Genomic DNA, 17,653 nt, shown 5'->3' with positions numbered 1-17,653 from the left:
ACATCTACATTCATACTCCGCAAGCCACCCAACGGTGTGTGGCGGAGGGCACTTTACGTGCCACTGTCATTACCTCCCTTTCCTGTTCCAGTCGCGTATGGTTCGCAGGAAGAACGACTGTCTGAAAGCCTCCGTGCGCGCTCTAATCTCTCTAATTTTACATTCGTGATCTCCTCGGGAGGTATAAGTAGGGGGAAGCAATATACTCGATACCTCATCCAGAAACGCACCCTCTCGAAACCTGGCGAGCAAGCTACACCGCGATGCAGAGCGCCTCTCTTCCAGAGTCTGCCACTTGAGTTTGCTAAACATCTCCGTAACGCTATCACGGTTACCAAATAACCCTGTGACGAAACGCGCCGCTCTTCTTTGGATCTTCTCTATCTCCTCCGTCAACCCGATCTGGTACGGATCCCACACTGATGAGCAATACTCAAGTATAGGTCGAACGAGTGTTTTGTAAGCCACCTCCTTTGTTGATGGACTACATTTTCTAAGCACTCTCCCAATGAATCTCAACCTGGCACCCGCCTTACCAACAATTAATTTTATATGATCATTCCACTTCAAATCGTTCCGCACGCATACTCCCAGATATTTTACAGAAGTAACTGCTACCAGTGTTTGTTCCGCTATCATATAATCATACAATAAAGGATCCTTCTTTCTATGTATTCGCAATACATTACATTTGTCTATGTTAAGGGACAGTTGCCACTCCCTGCACCAAGTGCCTATCCGCTGCAGATCTTCCTGCATTTCGCTACAATTTTCTAATGCTGCAACTTCTCTGTATACTACAGCATCATCCGCGAAAAGCCGCATGGAACTTCCGACACTATCTACTAGGTCATTTATATATATTGTGAAAAGCAATGGTCCCATAACACTCCCCTGTGGTACGCCAGAGGTTACTTTAACGTCTGTAGATGTCTCTCCATTGATAACAACATGCTGTGTTCTGTTTGCTAAAAACTCTTCAATCCAGCCACACAGCTGGTCTGATATTCCGTAGGCTCTTACTTTGTTTATCAGGCGACAGTGCGGAACTGTATCGAACGCCTTCCGGAAGTCAAGAAAAATAGCATCTACCTGGGAGCCTGTATCTAATATTTTCTGGGTCTCATGAACAAATAACGCGAGTTGGGTCTCACACGATCGCTGTTTCCGGAATCCATGTTGATTCCTACATAGTAGATTCTGGGTTTCCAAAAACGACATGATACTCGAGCAGAAAACATGTTCTAAAATTCTACAACAGACCGACGTCAGAGATATAGGTCTATAGTTTTGCGCATCTGCTCGACGACCCTTCTTGAAGACTGGGACTACCTGTGCTCTTTTCCAATCATTTGGAACCCTCCGTTCCTCTAGAGACTTGCGGTACACGGCTGTTAGAAGGGGGGCAAGTTCTTTCGCGTACTCTGTGTAGAATCGAATTGGTATCCCGTCAGGTCCAGTGGACTTTCCTCTGTTCAGTGATTTCAGTTGCTTTTCTATTCCTTGGACACTTATTTCGATGTCAGCCATTTTTTCGTTTGTGCGAGGATTTAGAGAAGGAACTGCAGTGCGGTCTTCCTCTGTGAAACAGCTTTGGAAAAAGGTGTTTAGTATTTCAGCTTTACGCGTGTCGTCCTCTGTTTCAATGCCATCATCATCCCGGAAGTTGATAGACGAGAGAATGAAGAAGAAAAATGTTCAGGGAAATTCAGGAATGCAGAAATACAGGTCACTTAAATGAAGTAAATAGGAAGTGCAGTGAAGCTAAGGCGAAATGGCTACATGAAAAATGTGAAGCAAACGAAAAGAAAATGACTACACAGAAGACTGACTCAGTATATAGAAAAGCCAAATCAATCTTCGTGGAAATTAAAAATATGGGCGGTAGCATTAACAGTGAAACGGTAGTTATATCTTTATACGCAGAAGAGAGAGCGGATCGGTGGATCGAGTACACTGAAGGCCTCCATAAAGGTGGGGACCTATCTCATGATATGTCAGAAGAAGAAAAAGAAGTCGATAGGGAAGAGGTAGGGGATCCAGTATTAGAATCATAATTTAGAAGAGCTTTCGAAGAGTTAAAATCAAATAAGGCAGTAGCGATCGATAACAATTTCATTGGAGTTTCTAAAAGTATTGAAGGAAATGGCTACAAAGCAATAGTTAACGTTGTAGTGCCAATCAGCTTAATAGTTCATGCAAGAAGTTGCTGACAAGAGTAACATAAAAAATGATGATGATGATGGTGATGTTTGGTCCGTGGGGCGGTCAACTGCGTGGTTATCAACGCCCGTAAAATTCCCAATCTTTGCTCAGTCCGATCTCGCCACCGTCATGAATGATGATGAAACGATGAGGACAACACAAACATCAAGTCATCTCGAGGCAGGTGAAAATCCCTGACCCCGCCAGGAATCGAACCCGGGATCCCGTGCTCGGGAAGCGAGAGACATAGAGAAGAATGGAAAAGAAAATTGAGGATCTGTTAGATGGCGACAAGTTTGGCTTTAGGAAAGGTAAAGGCACCAAAGAGGCAGTTTGATGTGGCGATTCATAATGGAAACAAGAGCGATGAAAAGTCAACACACAGCCATTGGATTTGTCGACATGGAAAAAGCGTTCGACAACGAAATATTGTGGAAGAGGTTTGATGTCCTCAGAAAAATAGGGGTAATATACTGTATTTAAAAGACCTAAGAGGGAACAGTAAAAGTGGAAGACCAGGAACGGAGTTCTCGGGTTGAAAAGGGTGCAAGAGAGGGATGTAGCCTTCAGAGACCGCTGTTAAATCCATGCATTGAAGAAGCAATGACGGAAACAAAAAGCTTCATCGATGAAATTAAAATTAACCGTGGATGGATATCAATGTTAAGATTTACTCATGAGTTGCTGTAGATGTTAGTCAGAAAACCATTACGAGCCGTTGCGGCTACTAGTGATCGTAGGTTATACATTCTTCCCCGTGTCGGTGCGCCACGCCACGACACGCAGTGCCTTTGTATGGGCGCGTATAGAGGTGCCGCCCTGCACGCAGGGGTGATTAACCGGACAAAAGGGAGCTGGCTTTGCCGTCACCCGGGCTTGTACAGACCGCGCTTCACCTTGTGACCTTTACTCGCAAGAAGCGAAGCGGGCACTGTGACCGCGCACGCGCACCTGTCTCGCCCACCCCTCACCCCCTCCAGCGTCCAGTTCAAACCCATCCGCACCCACCGGCATACCTCCACTCACCCCTCACCTGCGTAAGTGCTAGTTCAAACTACACATGTTACCCTAACGACGCTCGGACGGGCACATCTCCCTGCGGGTCTACGAGGTATGCTGGACTGCAGCAAAAATAATCACTGCTCTATAGGGTAGCTAACATTAACATGGCCCAGAAAACTTTATATGTTAAATAATATCTTAGGCCTTTGCGGACGATTTTACACACCTAGCCACGTGCGGCAACACTTTGCGATGTCTCAGACTGCTTAAATAGAAAAGAAAGAAAAGAGTAAGCACAGGTTCCCAATATGTATGCGACTGGATATACGTCCTTATCTCCTCTCTCTCTCTCTGTCCATCTCTCCATCCCCTATTCTTCTTCTCATCCACCTCTCTCTGTCCATCTTCTCCTCCCCCTTCTCTGTCTCCATCTCCTCCTATCACCTCTCTCTGTCCCTCTCCTCCTTTACGTTTTCTATACCCACTGTCTCCAACTTCACTGTCCCGCTCCTCTTCCCCCATCTCGCTGACCTTCTGCCTTGTCTATTGTTATTGCAAATTCACATACTGTAGTAGTATTCTTACCGTAAATCAATAAGCCATAAAACAACTTTCCTGCTTGCTAAAAACGTTTCATTATTGTTATAAAATATAACTTCCCTGTTACTAAATACGTACGAATTTATATATTTAAATTAGATAAATAGAAACACTTGCGAATAGCAGTGGAGCGTTGCTTGAAAATTTCAAAGCAGTCCATCAAGATCTTTCGGAGGTTAACGACATTAAACAACCAACATTTAAATTTTTATCGCTTTCCCCCTGTTAATAGATGCATATTACATGTATATCGGATGGTATTCAGGCAGGTGTATAAAAACACGAGAACAGTGGAATGCTAGAACTTTCGGAGATTTGAGATTGTGAAGAAATGAGCATCTTAATTTTCACTCATACAGATACAGTAACTCTTCGTAATCGCAAATATATATATATATATATATATATATATATATATGTCAAAATATGAAAGCAATCGACCAAGAATTAACCAAAATACACGATTTTGAACAAACGAACAACAACTTTTTATGTATATATTTTCTGAGTCGACATAGAATCTGAAAAACAAATCAGTAGACTATTCAGCAGACACAAAAGTCTTACCGATAAACATCGATTCTCAACTGACGTCTAATCAACGCAATAAGTGAATGACAAATGGCATGTCTGCAGCTTGTTACGCACTTAGGCTCCTGTCATCAGTGTATAACAGCCAGCGTTTTGTTGTGACGTACTCTTCCTTTGTACAATCAGTTGTCACCAAGGGGGCTCTTTACCTGGGGACAGGGATCTATTCTAGAAAAATGATGCATTTCTCTCAAAACGCAGCATATAGATCAGAGGCGAGAAGTACCCTCCGCCGTGGATTGTATAGTCACTTGTATGATACGTATGTGTTGGACAAACAAATGGAAACATGAAACTTCCTGGCAGATTAAAACTGTGTGCCCGACCGAGACTCGAACTCGGGACCTTTGCCTTTCGCGGGCAAGTGCTCTACCAACTGAGCTACCGAAGCACGACTCCGCCCGGTCCTCACAGCTTTACTTCTGCCAGTATCTCTTCTCTTACCTTCCAAACTTTACAGAAGCTCTCCTGCGAACCTTGCAGCACTAGCACTCCTGAAAGAAAGGATATTGCGGAGACATGGCTCAGCCACAGCCTGGGGGATGTTTCCAGAATGAGATTTTCACTCTGCAGCGGAGTGTGCGCTGATATGAAACTTCCTGGCAGATTAAAACTGTGTGCCCGACCGAGACTCGAACTGGAGACCTTTGCCTTTCGCGGGCAAGTGCTCTACCAACTGAGCTACCGAAGCATGACTCACGCCCGGTCCTCACAGCTTTACTTCTGCCAGTATCTCGTCTCCTACCTTCCAAACTTTACAGAAGCTCTCCTGCTCAGTTGGTAGATCACTTGCCCGCGAAAGACAAAGGTCCCGAGTTCGAGTCTCGGTCGGGCACACAGTTTTAATCTGCCAGGAAGTTTCATATCAGCGCACACTCCGCTGCAGAGTGAAAATCTCATTCTGGAAATGGAAACATAATACATTATCATGCCTAATAGGGTGTAGGCAAACTGTTGACAATCAAAATAGCCTCCATTCGTCTTGAATCCATACATATTTTCAAAATTAATTGATGGATGTGTGTATGTGTGCATGATACGTAACTTCTCCTAAAACACTGGACCGAGTTCGACCAAACTTGGCACACATATCCTTTACTGCCATAGAACAATCGGAGTGTGAGTAAGAACCGCCTACCTGTCATAGTTCAGGAGTTATGGTGTTATAAACATTGAGATGCTTAAGAAACTGCATGACATCTAAATTTATTATTTCTTTGCTGCTAACTCTATTCGCAACATATTTCGCAGCCAATACAAAAATGTATATATCATTTTACACCACGTAGTTCGAGGTATATGATGTCGTAAAGACTGAGATGAGTGAAAAAATGGGGCATGATGCATGAAGTTTTCATACCTTTATCCTCTATTACTACGACACTCCTGCAGCCGACTGAACTTACTCACCTGGCAGCGCTTTCGACAGCTTTCAGCTGCGAAGCGCAAACCTATATAGGCGAAAACAATATCTGTCTGTAGAGCTATGAAAAGGCTTTGCCATAGAGACATTAACAAAACTGCGTTGTACGCACGCGAAGTTGCTACAACTAGGGTGCTATAAATATTGGTTACAATCAAGTTCTGAGTCAAGAAAGCTTTAGAGAAAATTTGTATTGTGGATACTATGTTTATTAATTTGCGTATTATGCTTATACATTTTTAAAACATGTATATTTATTAGTACGACTGTATCCTAATTTGAATGTAGTTTTCACGACTACACGGAAATGTTTTTTTTTTTTTTTTTCGATATTACACTACAATCACAGTTATGGGCAAGACGAATGCCTGGGAAATGCCGGATTTGTCAGGTTGTGTATAAGTTTAGGTCTTGTATGGTTTTCACGCGATTCTGACACCATTCTTCCTACAAAATAGTGGCAAGTTCAGGTGGCATTCAGATCTGGTGACTGTGGCGATCAGGAAAGATACGACAATTTATTCTTGTGCTCACAAAGACAGTTCTGGACAATGAGAGATATGTGAACTGGGGCGCAGTCAACATGGCACATAACATTAATATTAGGGAACAAACACTGTATCCTCAGATGTATCTCATCAGCCAAAATGGTTAGATAATTCTTGGGAATAATGAAACCTCGCAGAGTAACCATGGGCGCATGGAATTCCCGATATGGCTGCCCGTATCATCAGAGAACCCCACCGTGTTTAACTCCTGGTACGTAGATTTGGCCGAAAGTTAGAAATAGTGTCCAACAAAACTCATCCTACCAAATGATTTTCTTCCATTGCTCCTTAGTCCAGGTCTTAGGACCCCGGTACGACGTTTCCTTGTCGATGGTATTTTCATCACTGATTATTGGTTTTGACATTCTAGCTCATGCCGAGCTCCTCTTGTTGTTTTGGTGCTGACAAGATTCACGAAGGTGACATTCATTTGTGCAGTGGCTCTTGCAGCTGTCATTCTTTTATTTTCGTCTCACTCCTCTTCAGTTACCGTCTGTCACGATTACTCAACATGCAATTTTGTCCCCGTTGTGACTTATCGGATGCTGTTTTCCCGCTTTCCATGTATGGGGTAGAAATCGTCGATACGGTGACTCTTAAAACGAGAAACATTTCGGCTCCATTGGTAAGTAAACATCCACCATATGAGCGCCAACAATTTGCCTCCGTTCACAGTCACTTAGCCCCAACATAATGCACTGTCAGCTACTCAGAACGCTGTTATGACCACGACTGGTAACTGCAGAGTATCGAGAACATTTCACACGTTGCTTTCGTCGTCACATACTACACCGCAACTTGCTGGCTTGGCCAGAGTTTTATGTTCAAGCATGCATTTCTCGTGTTGTTGTATATGTTTGTCCAACCCCTGTACATGAAGATACAGACTGTACCCATAATCGTGTGTTCTCTATACCTAACCACAACCTGCTGTTCGAAAAATAATTAACAGTGAGTCATCAAAACCATCGGTTTGTTTCCAAATGGTCCATCGTCCGAGATTTGAACTTATTTGTCGACCGAAGTCATTTCCTTAAATTCTGTTTGATTGCAAAACGTTTGTCAGTAACGAATACTTTGAGCATGAAGTTCCAGTCGAGCTGTTTTAGCCGACGACTGTGCTATTGAGGTGTATTAAAGTGAATGCCATATTCCTCATTCTAAGAGATATAACTATAGATCTATGGAGCGTGGGGACCAACTAAACTTATCTACTCATACCATCTATTAGAGAGTTTGGAACGCTTTTAAATGCGTCATACCATAAGAAAAATCTAAAGGTCATCTGAGAAAGTATGCAACGGAATAAATAAATTCTGGGTCGCGGTATCCATTTCGCAAGTAGAGGCTGGCTGTTTTTTTTTTGTTCTTTTTTTTTAAATTTTAACGCAAGTTTTATTTTCTGTATTTATACTGTCAACGGCGCATGTGCCATATTACAGTTTTAGAGAACAGCAGCTGCTTTTATCATACATTCATTAACTCTTTCACAGTGCGGCTTGTAATTAAATAGGAGGTGCGAGTACTCACCAGGCACTCAGGAGCGGCTGGCGATATACTCCTCGAAATTGTGCCAGCGTTAACTCTGTTGGTGTTAGCGCCTCCTTATAACACGAAGCACTGCTCAACTCCTGGAGAATATCAAGCAGGAGCTTAACTTTGCCTCCGCTTCGATCTTCTACAGGCTACTGCTGATGCGTAAATTATAGATCGCCACTGCCTGCGTTGTACGACATACAAAATGGCTCTGAGCACTATAGGACTTAACCGCTGAGGTCATCAGTCCCCTAGAACTTAGAACTACTTAAACCTAACGAACCTAAAGACATCACACACATCCATGCCCGAGGCAGGATTCGAACCTGCGACCGTAGCAGTCGCGCGGTGCCTGACTGAGCGCCTAGAACCGCTAGAGCACAGCGGCCGGCATTACGACATACAGACCCGGTAATGAAGTTATGTAGCGTATTACGCAACACAAAATGCTGTAAGGATTTTACTTCTAACACACTATGTGATCAAAAGTATCCGGACCCCACAAAAACATACGTTAGTCATATTAGGTGCATTATGCTGCCACCTACTGCCAGGTGCTCCATATCAGCGGCATCAGAAGTCATTAGACATCGTGACGGAGCAGAATTGGGCGCTCCGCCGAACTCACGGACTTCTAACGTGGTCAGCTGATAAGGTGTCACTTGCGTCATACGTCTGTACGCGAGAATTCCACAATCCTAAACATACTTAGGTCCACTGTTTCCGATGTAAAGGTGAAGTGGAAACGTGAAGGGACACGTACAGGTCGACCTTGTATGTTGACTGAAAGAGACCGCAGACGTTGAAGAGGGTCCTAATGTGTATTAGGCAGACATCTATCCAGACCATCTAACTGGGATTCCAAACTGCATGAGGATCCACTGTACGTACTATGACAGTTAAGCGGGAGGAGAGAAAACTTGAATTTCATGATCGAACGGCAGCTCATAAGCCACACATCACGCCGGTAAATGCCAAACGACGCCTCGCTTTGTGTAAGGAGCGTAAACATTGGACGATTGAATAGCGGAAAAACGTTGTTTAGAGTGACGAATCACGGTACACAATGTGGCGATCCGATGGCAGCGTGTGGGTATGGCGAATGTCACGTGAACGTCATCTGCCAGCGTGTGTAATGCCAATGGTAAGATTCGGAGGCGATGGTGTTACGGTGTGGTTGTGTTTTTCAAGGAGAGAGCTGGCACCCCATGTTGTTCTGCGTGGTACTATCAAAGCGCAGGCCTACATGAATGTTTTAAGCACCTTCTTGCTTCCCATTGTTGAAGAGCTATTCTGGAATGGCGATTGCATCTTTCAACACAATCGAGCACCTGATCATAACGCATGGCCTGGGCGGAGTGGTTACACGACAATAACATTCCTGTAATGGACTGGCCTGCACAGAGTCCTGACGTGAATCCTATAGCACATATTTGGGATGCTTTGGAACGCCGACTTCGCGCCAGGCCTCACCGACCGACATCGACCACTCCTCAGTGCAGCACTCCGTAAAGAATGGGCTGCCATTCCCCAAGAAACTTTCCAGCACCTGATTGAACGTATGCCTTCGAGAATGGAAGCTGTCATCAAGGCTGAGGGTGGACCAACACCATAATGAATTCCAGCATTACCGATGGAGGGCGCCACAAACGTTTAAGTCATTTTCAGCCAGGTGTCCGGTTACATTTGATCACATAGTGTACTAACAACTTGTTGAAAAAGTCGTCAACAATTCGCGCGAAAGAAATTAGTTCACCTTTCTCAGAAGATTATAACTATCCCATTACTAGCGAACGTCAAAAATAAGCAGGTGTACGCAGTATATTGCAGTAGTCATGCAGATCAATAACACGCTGCATATCCCTTCCCCTCTGATAATGTGATAATTATAATCCTCTGAAGAAGGACACCATGTGTCTGAAAGTGACAGAATAAATTAAACATCTTTCGTGCACTTGGTTACTGACATTTTCAGCCCGCATCTCGTGGTCGTGCGGTAGCGTTCTCGCTTCCCACGCCCGGGTTCCCGGGTTCGATTCCCGGTGGGGTCAGGGATTTTCTCTGCCTCGTGATGGCTGGGTGTTGTGTGATGTCCTTAGGTTAGTTAGGTTTAAGTAGTTCTAAGTTCTAGGGGACTGATGACCATAGATGTTAAGTCCCATAGTGCTCAGAGCCATTTGAACCTGACATTTTCAATGTAAATTATAGTAACCTACGTTAAGTTTTCTTTATGAGTCCAGTCAGTGTCATGAAGTACTTTGCATAGGCGTGATATGGTGTTACGGTAAACATCTGCGTAATGTGTTGGATGTTTTGGTACCTTGGCGCAACTTATCTCCTCTTGAAGGGCAAGTCCCCACATACTCCTTGTCCAGTACTGATTTTTTAACCTGTCTTCAACGCTTGTGGTGATAAATGGAAGCCTACTCTTTTAGTGTAGGTATTTCTGTCGGTTTGTACACTGTTGGTGCTTGTTGCAATGAAACTTATGGTCTTTATAAAATTTTGCACGAGGAAGTTCTACACCAGTTTTATTATGGCTGGGTTTTAGCTGATGGGATGTAGCACTTGGCATATGGTCATGAATGGGAAGCATAGGCTTGCCCTGTATCTTATCATTAAATTTTGACAATCTCTGTGGATCATGTGAGCTTAAGTTACTTCATCATGGAACGTGTCACTACATAAGTCTCTTAAAAAAGGTGAGAAAGTTAGAGAAAAACTGCAGAAATGGAAGGAACAAAGCAGATACTGTCGTATGTGCAACAAGCTAAATCTTACTCAGATAAAGTATCTCAGTTATCCAAATTCACGCCGGCCGAAGTGGCCATGCGGTTAAAGGCACTGCAGTCTGGAACCGCAAGACCGCTACGGTCGCAGGTTCGAATCCTGCCTCGGGCATGGATGTTTGTGATGTCCTTAGGTTAGTTAGGTTTACCTAGTTCTAAGTTCTAGGGGACTAATGACCTCAGCAGTTGAGTCCCATAGTGCTCAGAGCCATTTGAACCATTTTTCCAAATTCACTTTCCTACAGGAAGTTATCCAACCTGAATGATTAAGTCAAGAAGCAGGCAAAGAATTTATAAATTTCAAAAGCGATTACAAAAAATGTGTTTGTAGGTTGGCAAACGTAGAGTACTGGAACCGTAGTAGTTAAACAGTAAGCGTCATACACCTTGATAGCTGTATGAAATCTAAGAATTCTAAGGGAAATTTTTGTTCTTATTAGCGTACGTGTAATTAAGAAGAAATATCAGTAATTACTTCAATGTACAGATAAATTGACACTTTCAGCAAGAAACACTAAAAGATTATGGACACCTCCTCTGAATGGTTGTTTACATTCAGATGACCTGAAATTTCGATCTTGTCATATCAGCTGACTGCTTGAAATTGAAACACATCTTCAGAAAAATTGATTAACAGGTGATATGATACAGGATGGATAAGCATTCAGAATGCTTGTGCGGTGCCATTAGTTTGCAGATTAAATGAGATCTGGACCAAAGAAACCTCGACACAACAATGGAAGAAACGCTTCACAACAAGATAACATGATTTTATGAGAAGAACTCATCAGCTAAATAACCGGTGTTGTGTAATTGAGTTGTTCAGTTGGACACGTAAAGAAAATATCCCTACAATGAAAGACTCTAAAATAACTACTATACAGAGTGATATAATATATTACAAGGAACCCTTTAAACTTTTATTAAAATGTCTCATACCTAAACATGACGATGTATTCATTGTTCAGAATTAAGTTGCAACTCACAGAACTATTATGATGACAAAAGTGATTCAAATTAGTTTTTTTCGAGTGATTCAATTCCGAGATGAAAATTTAGTTGATATGGCGACAATTTCATCTTGTGGAGCGGATCGGGTCTTCCACGTAGCTCGACAAATTATATCTTGACACTGAGATGAAAGACAATGAAGAAACGTTAGAAGAAATATGCCGTTAGAAGGAAGTCTACACAGACAAATAATGTGTTGTTTTCCCGAAAAAAAAAAACAAATACTTCTTTGCTTTTCACCAGACGTATCACACTACTCTGATACGTCTGTTTGCGTGCTCAAACTATACCTTCGAAAGGGTATGATGATGTTGTACTGCCGTAAACACCGTAGACGATACGTTTAACGGACGCTGACGTTTTTAGAATTTCTACGGGAGGTACTGCGGTGACCCCCCCCCCCTCCACCCGACTCCCCGTGTATCAAAACGATAATCCGAAGTCGTAGAAGGGCTTGAAGATGGTGCACTGTAACACCGAAACCGGCTGCATATGAATAAAACGAGCAGATACATCTGATAGTGTTATCCTTACTACATATAAGATACAATAACAGCTGTTGTTCCGAGATCCAACAGTAGATGGATGGAGATTTTCCGTAAAGGCGTAATAAAACAAAATGCTTGTATTCATGTCGACTTCTGATAACCAGTTACCTTCGTAAATGCCCTTACAATAGGTTTACAATACTTCGTCGTGGTCACGAACATCACTGTGATTCAAGAAAATCACCATCTCGTTGACGGCACTACGTTCGATTTTACATTCTCCTTTCTCTGTGAAGTGTATTTGCTGTCGATTAACTGCACGAAGTTTGATCGAAGCGGATTGGAGACAGTTGATCTTAGCAAACCATAAAATTTCGACCATGGAATTGTGAAATCTACTTACCACTTCGTAACAGAAAAAGGTGCTTGAATATATTCTTAAGAGCTGGGAACTAAGGAGCAGTCAAATGTTTACGTGTTCCAAGATAAAACATTATAAATTGACGTGGTTCTCTCACGAAGCACTTCCCAGCAAGTGATGAGTTGTTTCTTTTGTTACAGTGGACATATCGTGAGCGTTGCCTTAGAGTATGGAAGCATAGTCAACGAACAATCACTACTGGCGTAAAGTTGCCTGGGAGTGGAAGGACATGACCCAATAAGGGTTGAACTTCATTCGTATCAAGATTTTTACTAACACTTCTCAGCAAAATAGCTTTTCAATTAGACCTACAGCACCTTGACATATTAAGACAACAGTTATTTAAGAATATTTACTGATAATCGATCAATAATGCTATCAAGTATTTCAGTGGATTAAATAACAAAAGGTTATAGTCATTCACGGGAACATAAATATAATATTTCACCAGATGAAGTCACAGAACGTTCTCCTCAATGGTTCTGAGGCAACAGTCTTCAAAGAGGTAGGTAACAAACATGTTTAGAATGTGTTTTACTAAATAACAACAAACGCCGCGGCGAATGTGGTTTGGACAAACGGATCCAAAATTATTTACAGCAGGCCCGCTGCGTTGCTCAACACGCTCCTCCTTTTCTAAGCAACGAGTTGGAACATTCCCAAAGGTACAAATATACAATGATAGCCTGATGAACAGAGAAGTAACTTTTAAGTAAAATCAGTAAAACCTACGTCATCAAATTACTCACTGGCAGCGTAGACAAAACATTTGTGAAAAGTCACCGAAAGATAATATGGTATCTGGCCAAGGCAACCACCCCCACTTACGCCTGATAGTAAAGAGGCAAACCAAAATGCAGCTTGATAACATGCCAGGAGGCGGAAACGATAAATACTCAACCGTTGCGCTGGACGGAAAACATAGCTCTAAGGAAGACGCCGCTGATGAACCTTACCTACTTAAACACAAGCTCGGCTTCAATGTATAGCCCAGCAAAATACAAGGAACAATATATGTCCCGGTAAGGCCCATGAGCTTGTGGGCTCCTAATAATTAAAGTAAGCAACTTGGCGATTTAGTCCACAACGTCATAGCTAAGAAAAATGTTTTAGACGTCATGATCAGTGACACTGAACGTGAAAGAAATTAACAAAACACCAATAATTTAACTCTGACAATTACCAAACGAAAGTTATTATTTTTTGATACGAGCGACACGCTTCAGTCTGGAACCGCGCGACCGCTACGGTCACCGGTTCGAATCCTGCCTCGGGCGTGGATGTATGTGATGTCCTTACGTTAGTTAGGTTTAAGTACTTCTGAGTGCTAGGGGACTGATGACCTCACATGTTAAGTTCCATAGTGCTCAGAGCCATTTGAACCATTTGAGCGACAAGCTGCACAAATCGTCTGGGGAGATACAGTAACAGGACACACCAATAACAGGAAGTCGAAGCGAGTCCAAAATGGAAACAGCTGGTCACAAACACATGCCGGATGCGATCCATTCACAATCATCAAGCTTACAGCGGGAGGAAAACCAGTCTTTACGAATGCCGCATAGTCTCGGCACCGAAGCAACGAACTGAAAGTAGCACACCGAGCTTACAAAGCCACTGTGTGATGACAAACAGTGTAAAACTTGGAGCCGCCAGGAAATGTGTGGATTACTACGACCTACCGCTCACCTCCAGACCTTGTCGGCCCAAGGAATAATGTGTCCACTCTGATTTCCGGTGCACTTCCCTCGTATCCGGAAAATTCTCAAGTAGACCAATTTGGAAGTCACTCTGGCGCCAGAACCAAACGCCGGCAAGTTGACCCGCATACCTGCGCTTTCCATGTTGCTCCACTGACTGCCTCTCTCGCCACAAAATGGCCTCAGCGGCACTAGCCGCAAATGTGGCACGACCCCTTCGCGCAAAAGAACGTGTTCTAGGAGACGTCGCACGAGCTATCGATGGCGCAATGGTTCAGGCAGCAATTCATATGGCATAAATCATTAATAAAAATCATGAAAATTAACAGTTGAAAGTCGTACCATTCTTTATCTTGAATAGATCGGTTGTCATAGAACATATCAAGCAATTAGTTACTTGAAGGAGGAAAGCACTGGATTAACATACCATTGCCGTTATTCACCATATTCATCGCTTTCCGGACAGCTATTTCCATCACCTCAAGGAACTATTGAATCCTTCCAAAACCATATTTTTGGCGTTCTTAATAAAATTGTCAGCCAGAATTGGGTCGAACTACGATGAAAGCGTGTAAATTTTCCAGGCGAGTATCTTAGGAAACAATGAAACCATTAGTGTAAGGTATGATTTCATTTTATCGCTTTCGCGAAAGCTTAAAAGACGGTCATCAAATGACGAGTTGAAGTTCCTAGTAGACGAAAGGCCTGAAACCATTGCTGGTATTGAGTCCTTTCCTTTTGTGCAGGAATTAAAAGACGGAGAGTAAAACACGTTACATCACTGCTTAAAAATTAAGACGAAATACACCTTCGTCGTTTGAAAAAATTTTCAGGTCAATCTGCCTAACTTAGTACTCCTAAAGAGAGTAACTCTTAAATTGCTTAATTTCCATTACTGGCATATATATTTTTGATGATGACTATTTCATCACACATTCAAAAATGTATCATCAATGGTATGAGGTGATCATATGGCATTATATGTTGGAAGATCCCTCTGACGATGTTTGGCCACTGGGTGCAGGTCTTTGTATTTAACGCATACTGCAGCAATTTTCGTGTCTATGTGATGAATACGTGATTAAATTATTAGGACATGACAATCACCTAGTTCTTGAGTAAAGGAAATCTCCGATCCAGCTGCGTATCGAATCGGTTGCCCCACAAATTAAAGGCAGCAGTACTAACCACATTTTTCTCTTTTTTTATGTTTGTTCGTTGTTTTTTTCATCTTCGTGGAGATCGGTTCTGTGCTGGCGTCGCATGACGTCTCTCAAAATATATTCTTTTGTTTTATTTATTTATTTATTTATTTTCGTTACAGATGGTGTTATGGACTTGAACTAACACTTCTGCCACCAGAACGCAAGCTGCGGACCATATCCGTAGTCTGAAAAACATAAGTATCCTCAACCTCAAAGATTCATATAAAATACTTGTACTGATTTTTGCAGAACAGCCACGTTTTTAATGTCATATAGCGCAGAAAAGCTATTTGTTCGAGATATGAAAGTTTCTGCAGTTAAAAGTAAAATAATGGTTTTCCAAGGATTGAAACCAGTACGAGCGTTAACTGTAAAAAGTGGCCAAAAGTGTCATTTTAAATATCTGGTGTATCATGTTTACAAAATGAAGTTTCAAAGATTTAGGCATCTGTATCGCACGATATGAAAATAATGAAAATGTTATGTTCAACGGGAAACCCTAATCAAGCTTTATTTTGTAAAGAAATACTTCACATCTCTCATCCCTCCTTCACACCAGACAACATAAAACACAACTCGCATCCAGTTAACATCGTTCCAAAGTACATCAGCAGAGATATTGTCATTCTACTGTACGTTAACCGGGGGCCTAGAAACGACGGAGAGGCTTCGTCTCCGCCGCAGCCGCAGTGATTAACAACTCCACGACGACCACCGCAGTCCACTTCACCTCTCCGCCGCCCAACACCGAACCACTTTTTCAGAATTATTGTGCGTTTCGACCTCCCGACGGACCCCCCCCCCGCCCCCCCCCCCCCCCCCCCCAGGGCCCCAGGGTACGTCTCACACCAGACGAGTGTAGCCCCTACGTTTGCGTCGTAGAGTAGATTAATGGTGGCGTAATCGTACGATGAGAACTTGTTTGCCCAGCAATCGCCGACATAGTTTAGTAATTAGGGGAACCAGCCCGCATTCACCGAGGCAGATGGAAAACCGCCTAAAACCTTCCACAGACTGACCGGTTCAACAGACTCCGACCCAAGTCCGCCGGGCGGATTCGTGCCGGGGACCAGTCGCTCTTTCCCAATCCGGAAAGCCGTGCGTTAGATCGCACGGCTAAACGGGCGGGCAAGATATGGTCATACCAAGATCGATACAGAGAACATAGAGCATTAAATCGAAAATAACTTACGGAAAATGAAACATCACAATAGAACAATTACGATAACATATATTAACATAAACAGAAATATATCTTTTTGTAGTATAGTAACTGTATGAAATTTGTATTTTTTTAATCACAGGGTTAATTGTGTTAGGTCTTCGTATACTATTTTACAGTTGGAGTTTTAAACCATTTCAGATAAGATCGAAAGAAAGGATAAGATCGTAAATTTTAGAATATACATGGTCAAGACAGCTTATTGCACATTACAAGCTATACAAGGTTATAGGTCTTCTTTCAGTGTTGTACAAACGCAAAAGCTGGTCATAACTTCTTTCCCCATAAGTGAAGTGAATCGCCTGCATGATGTTTCTTGCTTTTAGATTATATGAAGTAGAGTGATATTTTATAGGAAGTATATCTGGATTCAGCTTCACACCCTACAAAGAAGTGCGCAATAATCTGGATCATGTTTAGCATAGTAGCACTAAGATTACTTTGTACTGTAGTTTAAGCGAAAAAAGAATTATTGAGCGCTGTTGGAGAAGATGGTGGGAGCAATCGAAGGTGGGAAAGGCGAATAGTTCTTCAAAATGGCTCTGAGCACTATGGGACTTAACAGCTGTGGTCATCAGTCCCCTAGAACTTAGAACTACTTAAACCTAACTAATCTAAGGACATCACACACATCCATGCCCGAGACAGGATTCGAACCTGCGACCGTAGCAGTCGCGCGGTTCCGGACTGCGCGCCTAGAACGGCGAGACCACCGCGGCCGGCGCTGAATAGTTCTTATCCATTATTTGTATAATGATAATTACGCTATCTTTCTAGAAGCATTGTTAAAAGCTAAACTATTTATATGAAAGAACGCAAAGGCGCTTTTGTTACAAGGTGATCGATTTCGATTATCTCATGATCACCTTCAGACCTTCAGAACCATATTGAGCAACTGACTAACGTCGTTCA

The sequence above is a fragment of the Schistocerca nitens genome, chromosome 4 (genome assembly GCF_023898315.1).
Source record: "Schistocerca nitens isolate TAMUIC-IGC-003100 chromosome 4, iqSchNite1.1, whole genome shotgun sequence".
Lineage (NCBI taxonomy): Eukaryota > Metazoa > Arthropoda > Insecta > Orthoptera > Acrididae > Schistocerca > Schistocerca nitens.
Note: the sequence above shows the minus strand (reverse complement) of the source record.